This window comes from Corvus hawaiiensis, chromosome 30, assembly GCF_020740725.1.
Source record: "Corvus hawaiiensis isolate bCorHaw1 chromosome 30, bCorHaw1.pri.cur, whole genome shotgun sequence".
Taxonomy (NCBI): Eukaryota; Metazoa; Chordata; class Aves; order Passeriformes; family Corvidae; genus Corvus; species Corvus hawaiiensis.
The window spans coordinates 9,665,070-9,677,878 of NC_063242.1; the positions used below are offsets into that span (position 1 = coordinate 9,665,070).

Below are 12,809 nucleotides of genomic sequence, written 5' to 3' on the forward strand. Positions count from 1 at the left end.
CAGAATATAAAATGTGATCAATAATTTTTGGGATCTAACAAATCACCATAACATTGCGAGCATAATTTTTTCAGAGGTTGTCTGAAAGGAACAATACCAAAGGATCAATTATGCCTGAAGATTTATAATGAAAAACCTCTTAGTTTAAGGAACGGCACCAGGACGGTACTCTGAGAGGGTGTGCCTAGAAACTGACTTTCAGAGAGTTCAGCTACAGAGCAGAAGGTATTCAAGGTCTGTATCATTTACTGCAGGTTTAGCCATTAATTCCTAAGGATTCCTTGTTCAGAATCATAATGCCAAATTAAAAAAAAACCCTTTTTAAAAGCTAATATTATTCTGTCATTTAAACCTCTCTCCCCAAAAAAAAAAAAAAAAAAAAAAAAATTAGAGACAGTATCCACCCAAAGCTCAAAGATCTAAAATTATTTAAATTTTGGGTATTAACACAAACTGACGCATGGAATATATTTTGCTTCAGAACAATATGCTGTAATTACTTCTGCTGTTGTTTTCTGTTTTCTTGAGAACTGTCATCAAAATAACTCCCTGTCTACAGCTAATGTCTTTTCTGCTCATTCATAGCCAAGTATTACATTCCATTTGTCAGTGGTACAGCTTGTAGAAGCATTTAGTCCATTAAAAAAGAAGTTTGAAAGCACTATCAGAAGAATTACATTTTTAGGGGGACTTGGGGATTTAAAGTTTATTCATACACAGAATTTCCTTTATTGTAGAGATAAGGACAGTGACAAGCCCTCTAAATTATTTTACCATTTTTGTATAGCAAGGGTAACAAGGGTAACTTGTTGAGGAAGAAAATTACATAAAATCATCTAACTTCAGTATACCGACAATTTATTCATAATTTATTCACCCAAAAGGTAAATTAAAGGCAAAACATTTTCTTAGTATGCATTCTGAAAAAAATAATTCCAGTAAATAGAACTAATTTGAGTACAGTTTATTATCTCAATGCTAAATCCATGGGCTGAATGGAAGTGGTTAAACATATAATTATTCCTGACCTGAGGTGATTAGTTCCTGCCTGATCTGACCGATACTGATGCAGAAGAACTTTATGTGCACACATTAGAGATTTAGGAGAACAAAAAAAAAAATCTGTTCTCATTATAAAATAAGCTAAGAACTGCTCTAGTGCTGAAGACTGCACTACAAGCATTCACAATACTTTGTTTCCTCAGATTCCCTAATTAAAGAACAACTTCTGATATCACCTTTTGGGTAAGAATTATCACCATATGCTAAGTGCAATAGGACCAGATGAACCACACTTCTTTGGGGACTCCATAGAGAAAAAAAATGCATTTTCTAGTTTGTTATAATATCATCCTCAGAAAAAAATACTTTAAAATAAAATATCAATTTTGTTTTTAATTTGAGACTTTAAAATAGAAATGTAAACCTATGGATTTGAACACCTTATTACCTTGTATATCATACAAAGGATGATAACATTCATTTGTCCATGAAGTTATTCTTACTGAATAGACTACTATCAGCTATAATTTTTCTTTTAATCTTTTTTTATCCATATAAAAATCACATTGTTGATCAAGTGTAATTGACAATGACAGAATGCTTACTTCTACAAACTGCTGTTTGTAAAAATATTCCTGTGTTCAAAGAAAATTGAATAATACATTGACAGAAACCCATTTTCTCTAGAGAACATCTTATATGTTACATTGTGGGTGTTTCAGATAAAAAGCTTGAAGCCAAGGTGAAGAAAAGAGAAATAAAAACATCAATATAATCAATTGTTCCTATACTATTAGATAGCTCTTTGCTATATTAATAATTACAGGTTAAACTAGTATTTAAAGTACAGAGATCTACTGTTTCAGAATCCCTTTTCCCCAACTGTAAATGAAATTCTGGTAGTTAACAACGTTAAAACAAAACAAACAAACAATTTGTAAATCAGGGAAGATTTACAGAACTGTTTAACTTTCAAAAAATTAGACGCTCAGGTTCAAGACCTCTGGTGTTCCAGACCAGTGAAAGAGATCACACTCATAAGTTAGAGACTTTGTCCTAGATACCCTTCCTTTTTGTCTTTTTACTATGCCTCATTAAAAAACAACTGGTTTCTCCTCTGTGCTTTTTTGAAAAAGCTAATGCAAACAGAGAACTTTTCACTATAAGTAAATAACCTTTAAATTTTCTTCTTTTCTCAAAGCAGGTGGACCATCTTGCACAGATTTATTACTGTCCTTAATTTAACAGACATGTAACAGTAAAAAATATATTTAAAAATTATTTCACCTATCTCAGTATAAGGACAGGAAGACAAACTGAGAGAACTGGGGTTCAGACTGGAGAAGCTCAGGGAGAAAGTTTCACGGAGACCTTATTGCAACCTTTCGGTACTTTACTGGGGCGTATAAGAAAGATGAAGCAGACTTTTTAGTAGGGCCTGTTGTAACAGGACAAGCAGTAAGGGTTTTAATTGAAAAGAAGGTAAATTTAAATTGGACATGAGGAAAGAATTTTTTATGATGGGGGTGGTAAAACACTGCCATTGGTTGCCCAGACAGGTGGTGGATGCCTCATCCCTGAACACATTCAAGGTCAGGGACTGGGCTCTGAGCAACCTGGTCTAGTTGAACATGTCCCTTCTCATTGCAGGGAGGTTGGACTAGATGGCCATTAAAGGTCCCTTCCAACCCAAAGCATTCTCTGATTTCACTGAAGATTGTTTTGCTGTGTTGCATCTATGTACCAGTCTTTACAAAGGAAAGCAAAGCAGTATACCAAATTGAACATGCATCTAGAATGACTTGGCTGCAGATATTTCTCAAGTCTGATGAGACTTCAGGAAATAAAAAACCATAATCTAGACTTTTTCTCCCAGTTTATGAGAGAGAAAGTGATAACAGAATTAGAACTTAGGTGAAAAGTAGAAACGCATACATCAAAACCACATTAACTCAGGGAATTTTGTGGTGGGAATATAAAAACCCCAAACATCACTGAAACATTTTTGTTATCTGACATGAAACACCTAGTAGTTATACTTCATCCATTTCCTCCAGCATCTGTCTGATAAAATACCTTTCACACAGTAAACATTACATTTCTTTCCTGTATCCAAATCCAATGTCCAAAGCCAAAATATCCAAAATATTGAGTCATATGAAGCCTTTGCTTTGCTAGCGACAACTTTATTATTCTTACAGGTCTATTTGATTAAAATAGAAATTAAAGAAAAAGTCTATTAATGTGTCACTGTAAGAAGTTTCCCAGATTTTTCATTATTGTTCTTCCATGAAAGGCTTAAGGACTAAATTTTCTTTTAATTCCCATGGGCCATCTCCATTCACTTCAATAGATTTGTTACTCTGATATCAATAATGAATACAATTCCAAGAATGGAGCCTGTTAACTGTATTAGGGTTCTGAGCTTTGATCTTTTTAGCATATTATTTTCTCTCCTTTTTTTTGTCATTAAAAAGTCAAAACACTGAAGGTGATAGAAAATACATTTGGCTTGAGGAGACAAACTGAACAATTTATAGTTCATTCCAGTTTTTTTTAGTCTACAATAAGGACAGTTTGGTTTTTACAGATATGCTCTGAAAATAGGTTAGTTTATTATGGATAAAACCCTCTGTATCATTTCAAGTTCTCATTAGTGTCTTTAAACAAATAGCAAGACAACTAGGTCACAGAAGACTAGCGAGAGTTGTAGTCTAGAAATATGAATTGAATACTATGATATAGATTTTTTTCTTTCTAACTCTAAAGAAGATTATTTTGTGTGTTATGCCTTGAAGAGAAAGAAATTAAGAAAGAGAATGAGATTAAGAAATATATTTCACCTCTCAAGTGTCAATTATCTGACACAGACTCACTTCACTGGTACCCACAGTAAAAAATTACTAAAGCTTAATCACACAGTCTAGTAGGTAGCATCAGCTCAGATATCCCCTGAGTCAGAGAACAAGCAGGAGAAAAGGTTTTGGGTTTTTTAAAATGAGTTTTCTCATTTTCTCATCATGACCAAGAAAAGGGTATCTTTCTCTTTTTTGCAAAAGCAGCAACTGTTGTCCCATGTTCAACTTGTATACTATGACACATAGATCTATTTTACAAAAACCAGTTCTCATTCAGTACTGTAAAGCAGACTGTTCCTTCTTAAGCACAGGTTTGCCAATGTTTCTGTTGAAATCAATTCTTCTGCTCCAAACAATTTTCCAATTTGTCATTTTGAATTCTGTCTCTTCACTGATCCACTCCCACATTGTTATAAATGTAAGATCTGGAAGTATAATAACTAGACTGAGCCTTGATCCTTCTTTGAAAATATTTAATAAAACTGGATGCAGGATATAGTCCTATGAAATTCTAGTGAGAAAATTCTTTCCTTTGGTGATGTGTTACTAATATTCTTTGGTTATAATTTCTCTATAGCCTTTTATTCACAATCACTTAGGTTGCTTAAAATATAGTTATTTGTTACTTGGACTGCGTTCATTACTTAAAGGTGTTTACTATTACTATAAACATTTATAAGTATCAGCATACTATTTATTTGCTAGGCACTGCTTTATACCTATTTTCACGTTTTTATCCAGCTTGCTGTTCCTGACAGAATACATAACATTGGCAAAACCCACACCAGTATATGACCTCAAAAGTCTTCTGAAAAAACTTATAGAAAAGCTATCTGTAAAAGTAATTTCAGTAGTTTCAGCCTTGATAATATATTTCTAGCATTAAGGTTTTCAGTAGCAATTCCAACGTTGCTATTACCTTTTGGAGAGTTACTTAATCAATTATGGACAAAAAAAAAAAAAAAAAAAGTAACACTACTTTGTGGTGCCAGGGTGGATGATGATTATCCTTTAGTGGTGGAATAATATTGTGAATGAATAATAAAGCAATGGTGGAAGAAAAGCATTTTGAAGGGAGATTCAAAGGGACTGATTGTTTTTTAATATTTTCCTTGGTCACACTACAAAGAGAGAACTGGGATGCTTTGCTCCTTTTCTGGAGGAAGTGTGTTGGGTTTTTTCTTTTATTTTTTCTTCTTTCCTCTAAAAGAAGCTCATAATAGATCAGTGTTGTCTGACAGAAGGGATTAATGTTGGGAGGAAAATTAGATGGATTTTACAGCACATTGGGATTATACTTGTTGAACATCAGTAAGGTGTGTGTCTTCACCCACAGCTATCACGAAATTGGGGGTTTGCTCCTTTTTGTGAAAGAAGTTTCCTGGAAACTATAATAATTAGTGCGAGGGTAGAAGCTCAGATTCTTACATCTTTCAAAGATTTGAGCCATTTTATTACACATAAACAAATACTTTATCCATTTTTCATTTCATAAAACCATTCACTAATAACATGGGAGATAATGCCAGCATGGACAGAGCTGAGAATATTTCAAGCCTGACTATACAGCAGGTCTTAGTGGAAACAAACACAAACGTGCTAATTTCTCCTATCTCTATTGCAGAGAATCCAGTATTGCACAGAAATTATTTGCAGATATTGACTGTCCTTTCTGTTTGGCAAAATTTCATGTTGCCATGAAATAGGAGCCAGGTATGTATGCTTGCAGCCCAGAATGCCAACCGTACCTAAGCCAGCAGGTCGAGGGAAGTGATTCTCCCTCTCTATTCTGTTCTTGTGAGAGCCCATGTGGAGCACTGCATCCAGCTCTGAGGGCCACAGCACAAGAAAGACAGGGACCTGTTAGAGCACGTACAGAGGGGGCCATGAAGATGATCTCCTGTGAAGACAGGCTGAGAGAGATGGGGTTGTTCATCCTGGAAAAGGGAAGGCTTCCATCCTATCAGTGTTTGTAAATACCTGACGGAGAGTGCAAAGAAGACAGAATCAGGCTCTTTACAGTGGTGCCCGGTGAAAGGACCAAAGGCAATGTGCACAAACTGAAACACAGGAGTTTCCCTCTGAACATCAGGAAACGCTTTTACTCTGAGGTTGAATAAGCACTGGCACAGATTGCCCAGGAAGGTTGTGAAGTCTCTCACCTTGTAGATATTCAAAAGCCATGTGGACATGGTCCTGGACAACTAGCTTCGATGGCATGGCTTGAGTGATGGGGTTGGACAAGAGGTCCCTTCCACCCTCAACCAGTTTTTGATTGTCATCTCCAAAATTATAGAGAAGGTTTTACTGAATAGGGAGAGTCCCAGATCTTTCTTCTGAACAGTGTAAGGATAAGTAAGTTGAGGTGAAAAAGAATGAACTGAAATGCATTAGTTAGAGAGATCAAAGAAAGAAACCATCAACAAAGAGTTGTGTTCTTCATTTGGAGCAAGTGTTTTCTGAGGAATTCAGCCTGAGAGTTATGGGTGTTCCAGACAGGGCTCTTTCATGAGGTTTGTCAAGCCAAAGCTAAAAATAGCGAGGCTTGCTACCAGTACTGACGTACAAAGTCTTGTCCTCCATCCTCTGTCTGTTTTTCACTCTCCTTGCTCTGCTGAGTAGTCCTCTCTCCTACAAAGCTACTGAGTCTGACCTCAACCTGAAATGCTCTGGCAAAATCTTCAAAGTATGAGATTTTTTTCATGGAATTACTTGCCAAAAGATATGACATATCTTAAAGAGGTGTTTGGGACACTTGAAGTCCCAGTATTTTACTTGAGAGTAATTTAAGGACAGCCTTTCTGACTTCATAGAAGTTTGCTTTAGAACTGGTGTAGTAGAAGCCATGGTATGAAAAATGCCTCTCGGTGGAGAACAGACTTGAAAAGCTCTCTCTAGCATGTGGCAAGAAAGGTGAAATATGGATGGACACAGACTGTCCCCAGTTGGGAGAACCCCACTTGAATAAGTTTGGGGCTGAAAAATTGGATTTCTAAAAAAATGCTAAAATCTGTATTCACTGTTCACTGCACAGTTATTTGACTTTCATTATTTCTGATAAAGCAAATGACTTGGACCTCATGAGATTTCTTAAGAAGTTTTTCTTCTATTGTCTAAAACACATCAGTGGTTTCCAATTACACATATTTGTGGAAATCACATTTCTTTTAGCTTCTTCATTTCAGTATACAGAAATTGCTGACCAATGAACTTTAATAAAATTAGAGGAAAACAATTTTCTGAATACTTTCTGAAACAATAATCATCAGTAACTTTTAATGAATATTCCTCATTAAGCTTATCAGTGTGTGTTTCCAGTATTCCTTAACACACATAGTCTGGCTGACCTCTACTTTCTGACATTTTCAGAATTTAGTTTTACATGTCATACAAAGACATTTCAATTAAAAACAAGAAATAGCAAACCTAGAATACATTAAAATTACTATCATGTAGTAAAGTCTTCTCAGATGACTCTTCAATATCTTCCCAAAGAACACATTTCCTTCCTTTTAACTAGTTACTTTTAGACATTTAAAATTCATCTTGAAACATACTGGGGCTAGTTATATAAAGCTTTGAAACATACTGTATTTTTTTTTTTTTTGGGGGGGGGGGTGGTAGGTATATGCCAGCACATATTAACACACAAACGAACACATTAATTTAAGGCAATTTATTACTAATTAATTAAATATGTACTTCAGTAGCTCCATTGCCTTTAATGAGTTTTTACAGATTTAAAATCAACTGAGAAAATGGTATATAAAAAGAAACAGCTATTCTTTTCTACTGTGTGTGCTCACACACAGGGATCTCATCATGATCATGTATATAGATAGATACAGCCAGAGCATTCTTGACATTGTTCTTTTAAAATTGAAATAAGCAATCATTAAAAAGCAATGCCTACGCTTCTTAAAAAATATACCTTATGTATATTTGGAAATATTTGGGGTTTTGTGGCCCAGAAACAACTTGTAGTGAGAGACATGATTCTCTGAATCGCAATTCAAATTTCTGCATATAAAAGAAGCTTGTGAAATTTTTGCTTCCTTACTGATGCCTATTTACTAATACAGCAGAAGTAGCTGCAAATCAGGAATTCAGTTTGGAAAGGTGGGAGACAGATAAGTATTCGTAGATTGCTTTATCTTTCCATATACTAGCATCAACCCAATAAATCCTACCATTAGCAATCTTCCTTCACCTAATTTCATTTTCAGACTAAAACCAGGTGGTTTTTTTTCTGCTGGCAAAAGTTGTTCGGCACAATAGAAATTGTACATACATGACTACATGCCATGTAACTCAAACCTTTTTAAATCCATAGTTGCTAGTTAATGAAACAATCCTTTGCCTGTTTCAGCTTCACAAAACAAAGGAAATAGAATTATACGTGTTGCCATGGAAATCTGTAACTCCATTGCTTTTTCTTCTTCATGTAATACAAAATGTATGTAAAGGTCATCACCAAACAATATGTGGGAGCACATCACAGAAATGCCATCATTTTACAAAGGATTTTACAAAATCTCTCAGGTAGCAGCAATTGCAACTTTTACCACTATATTCTACAAGGAAATGATTAAGAATAATCAAGAGAAGAACCTTTGCTGATTTATCAATGGATTTTGCATCACAAAGACTGTAGAGATATGCATTCAACAGCCAGTCATACGAATCCATATGAATCTTGCCTGGCAGCTGCCTTTACAGAAATGGATTCTGACAGACTGAATATGCTATGAGACTAGCAGCTTTTACCCTGAGACAGTCATTAAAAACAGAGAGATGGATGCTTCTGCCATAGCATGTAAAATCTTCATTAATTCCATGCTGCTGAATGCTGTAAAACTGAAACATTTTTGAAAAACCTATTCCTGCAGAGATGGAACAGTATGCCATTACATTTAACATCTTCATCACCAATGTGGGCAGTGGGACAGAATCGACTCTTAGCAAATTTGGGGATGACATCAAACCAGGGGGGATAGTCAAACACCCAGACAGCAGGGCTTCTGTTCAGAGGGATTTCATCAAAGCAGAGGAAAAGGCTGACAGGACTGTCTTGAAGTTCAGCAATGACTGGTATCAATGCTGCAACTGGGCCAAGGCAACTCTGCACACAAATACAGTCTGGGGACTGACTTGCTAGCTAAAAACTTTTCCAAAAGGAACTAACTGTCCTGGTGATAACATGAATGACCAGTTGTCAGAGACTGAAATATTATAATTTATGACTTAAACATTTTCTTGAAGGACTTTTAAAACTGTAAAGAACACTACCACAGCCTGGATGGGGCCCTGAGTGAGGCCTTACACTGCTCACTGATGAAGATAAAGTAACAGCTCAGGGCTGGGGACATTTCAGAAAGCACAAGCTTAACACCTCCAAAGTGGAGACCACAGCCCCAGGGCTATCAGCTGCCAGGCTCAAACAGACTCCCTGCACCAAAGGGTGGGGGGAGGAGAGGCTTTGGGTATCTTGGAAAGGCCTCTGGTCAGAGGCGCAGTGACTGCCCATCCTCCACTGTGCAGAGGAGCCCAGCTGAGGGGTCCTCACCGGTGGGGTGTAGAAGCTTATCCACAGCAGGAGGGGGTGACATGGCCCATCACAGGGGCCCCCCTCAAAGGGGTCCCCAGACCCAGAGCACCAGAGATGATGCAACAGACCCTCAGTGTTGCAAGGGACAGTGTCAAGCCAGCCCCTGCAAGGAGAGACGTGCGTGTTCCCACCTGGCCCAAAGCGTATATTAATCCACAGGATTCTGTACTCTTTGGTGTGTGGTGTGGCGGCGTGTGGGGGCGTGGCCACGGTGGTGATGGGAGACCCTCACCACCAGCAGACCAGATGGAGTGGAGCAACGAGACATCGTTGGGACCCTCAGATGGATGACATGCTTCCACCTGACCCCTGTCACCTCTCCCTGTTCCCCCACCCCCCACGCACATTTCTTTTTTCTATTTCTTTCTCTCTTTCTTTTCTCTTCCCTTCTCTTTGCCTCTTTTACTATTAAATAAAATACATCCATTTTTTAGCATCAACATCTAACCTCGATTGTTTTTTATCTAATTTCTGGGAATATTTTGAACCTTCTAAGTTCTTTCCGGTTTATGCTCAGAGACTTAGCTTGCTTTGCTTTTCTGGGTTTAAACCGGATCATAACACTAGTGTACGTGTGCAGTGATGGAGGCTAACGACACACTGGACCACATTAGCAAAACCATGGCCAGTAGAACCAGAGAAGTCACGCTTCCCCACTATTTGGCATTTGAGAAAACACATCTGGAAGTCTAGCTATGTTCACAAAGTAAATCGCCCAAGCACAGGGGGAATGTCAAAATGGAGAGAGCCTGGCAGAGAACCTCTAAAAAGCAGAATATGATCAGTGATGCTGGATTAAGTGTCTAATGTTTATTCACCATGAGAAAGCAAAGGCTAAAAGAAATCTAACCCCATTTTTTTCTCTCTCTTACTAAAGATATGTTGCGAAGAAGACTGTTACCAGAAATACGCAGTGAAAGGACAAGAGTCAACAGGTCACAGGCTGTGGCAAGGGAAATTTGAGACAGACTTCAGGAAAAAATCCTTCACAGTGTGAACAGCCAAGTGCTGGGATAAGCACCATAATCTGCATCGCTGGGGGTGCTCAAAATGTGACTGGATAAGACCCTGGCTAACTTTATTTAGTTTTGATGCTATACCTGCTTTGAACACACAAGTAGGCGAGCTGACCACCCTTCCTATGCCAGTATTTCCAATCCTATATTCAACGGATTTGAAAATCTGAGAGCTAATGAGATGTGCTGTGACATTGAGTCAAACTGACATTTTGCTGACTGTAGTAGCTGCACATCTTTGTATAACACAGACACTGTGGTTAGTGAAATAATGCCAAATTATTACCAACAGTACAGGGTCTATAATCTGTACTACTGCCTAACAATTCTCCTCAGCCAGATTCCTGCACAGCTGATAAATGAAAATTCTTAGCATGCCTGGCATCATTTGAGACATCAGTAGCGTAAGAACATAACCAATACCCTGTCTGGGTAGACTTTGATAAATGCATATTAAAAGACTGCATGTACTTGGAAAAGTTTCTGTATGTCAGATACAGCTTTTTTAGATACTCAGAATCTGTTGTCTTCAGTCTAAACATAATCAGAGAGATTAGAAATAATTTTCATGCTAAAATCCCTGTCATCTTTATAAAAAGAAATAGAAGCGGAGAAAAAATGCAAAATGAAGACATAGGGTGAAACTCACCTAATTTTTGTCTCACCAACAAGTACCTGATGAGCCAAAGCACAAAAAGCACAGGAAGGAATTACAAAGTAACTTTAGGGCTGTTATGAGAATTTTTGATCTCTTCTCAGATTATTACTTTTTATAATTCTCCTATTCTCTGGAAAGCACTGTGCCCCTCTGTAAATCATTGATAAAGAAGTTTCTTATTAATCAGAGAGAAAGCCTTAACTATTCCCTTGAGTGATATAAAGAGTTCCTAAACAGAGTTACTGCAACAGAGGAAGGCCTTCTTGACAGGAGACACAAAATGATGCTATAATTCAAAAGACTGATGAAAAGCATGTGAAAAATACCTTTTTCAGAAGTTAATTCTTTGGTGAATAAGCACCTGACTGTGATTCAGGATTTGTTTTGTTATTGTTTTGTTTTTGTGCCATGCCTAGCATACAGCTGATTACTCTATGACCTTGGGCAATTCATACACAGCTGAGTTTGGCCTTAATTATTTCTGTGCTTCATTTTACTCATTACTATTAATATTATAATAATACCTGTCTCCTGAGAGCATGGGATAACTTCATCAGCTATTATTTTTGCTAATAATAATAGAAGCTCTATAGTTACTTCATTTTATCAGAAACAGTTTTCTGAAAGCAGCAGATTTGAGATTAATACTAAATTAAGCCCCCTGGTGAGGTGGTTTGAGGATTATTTTTTAGTAATACTTAAGTCAGCATAACCTGCTTCTCTGTTGAGAGAGTTCAATGACATGAACCTACCAGCATAGTTATACAACCAAGTTTGCTTGAAGTCACACAATACAAAAGAAAACTTCCATATGAAATGCTTCTCTGAGGTTAGTTAAGGGGAGGGCTGGGCTTCAGTCAGACATGCAACAACCACCACATAGTTACAGCAGCCATTCCTAATTTACAACTTATATCACCCACAGCTTTTAGAAAATAAGACTGCTAAACAAATTATCAATTTTGTTTAGGGAAAAGTTCTTTGGCTCTTCATTTTCTGCATTTCTGGAAACAAATATGGATTTTAGCCTGATAGTGCCTCTCCAGCTACTTTCTTAGCTCTGTAAACATGCAATATTTTGCAAAGCACAAGAAAAGTGAAAAAAAAATTACATATTTTCTCATGTCACCAACATTCAAAACCTTTTATATTCAAATGCAACTTCATAAAGTTGAAATAAATGATATCTGACTTTTAAGAAAAAGCTCTATAAAAAGTGAATGTAGATATGTAGACGTGTAGATAGGTGGCAACAGGGCTTTTTAAAGTGCTTACATGCTAAATTCTCAGGAGGGTTTGCATCTTTGGATACCTTACTATGAAAACATCTTTGCCCTGTTGCATTTAGAAAAGCTAACCAGACCGTAGTGACTTAAATAGAAACCGTCACAGTTCAGCCCAGCTGCATGCAAACATATAACTGAGGTGAAGAGAACAGGGAAAACAGTGTTCATAGGAGCCATGCATGCAGCTTCAGGCTGGATTCATAGGATGGAGCAGGATCCATGCAGATAAAAAGTTGTATCATCTCAGTTGTGAGACACCTTTGCAAAGCTTTTAATACAAATTTTGGTTGAGCTCATAGTTTGTATTAGCAGGAAGGCAGATTTCAATCTGAGTCTTAGGTAGCATGATAGACAAAAAGTTAAAAGAACATGGTAACAGTA

At 37.0% G+C, this 12,809-nt stretch overlaps 1 protein-coding gene across 2 annotated transcripts in view; it reads right to left on the reverse strand.

Moving 5' to 3' along the window:
- Positions 1-12,809, reverse strand: part of DOK6 (docking protein 6) — a 261,564-nt gene that overhangs the window by 52,708 nt on the left and 196,047 nt on the right. The gene's annotated exons all lie outside the window — the stretch shown is intronic.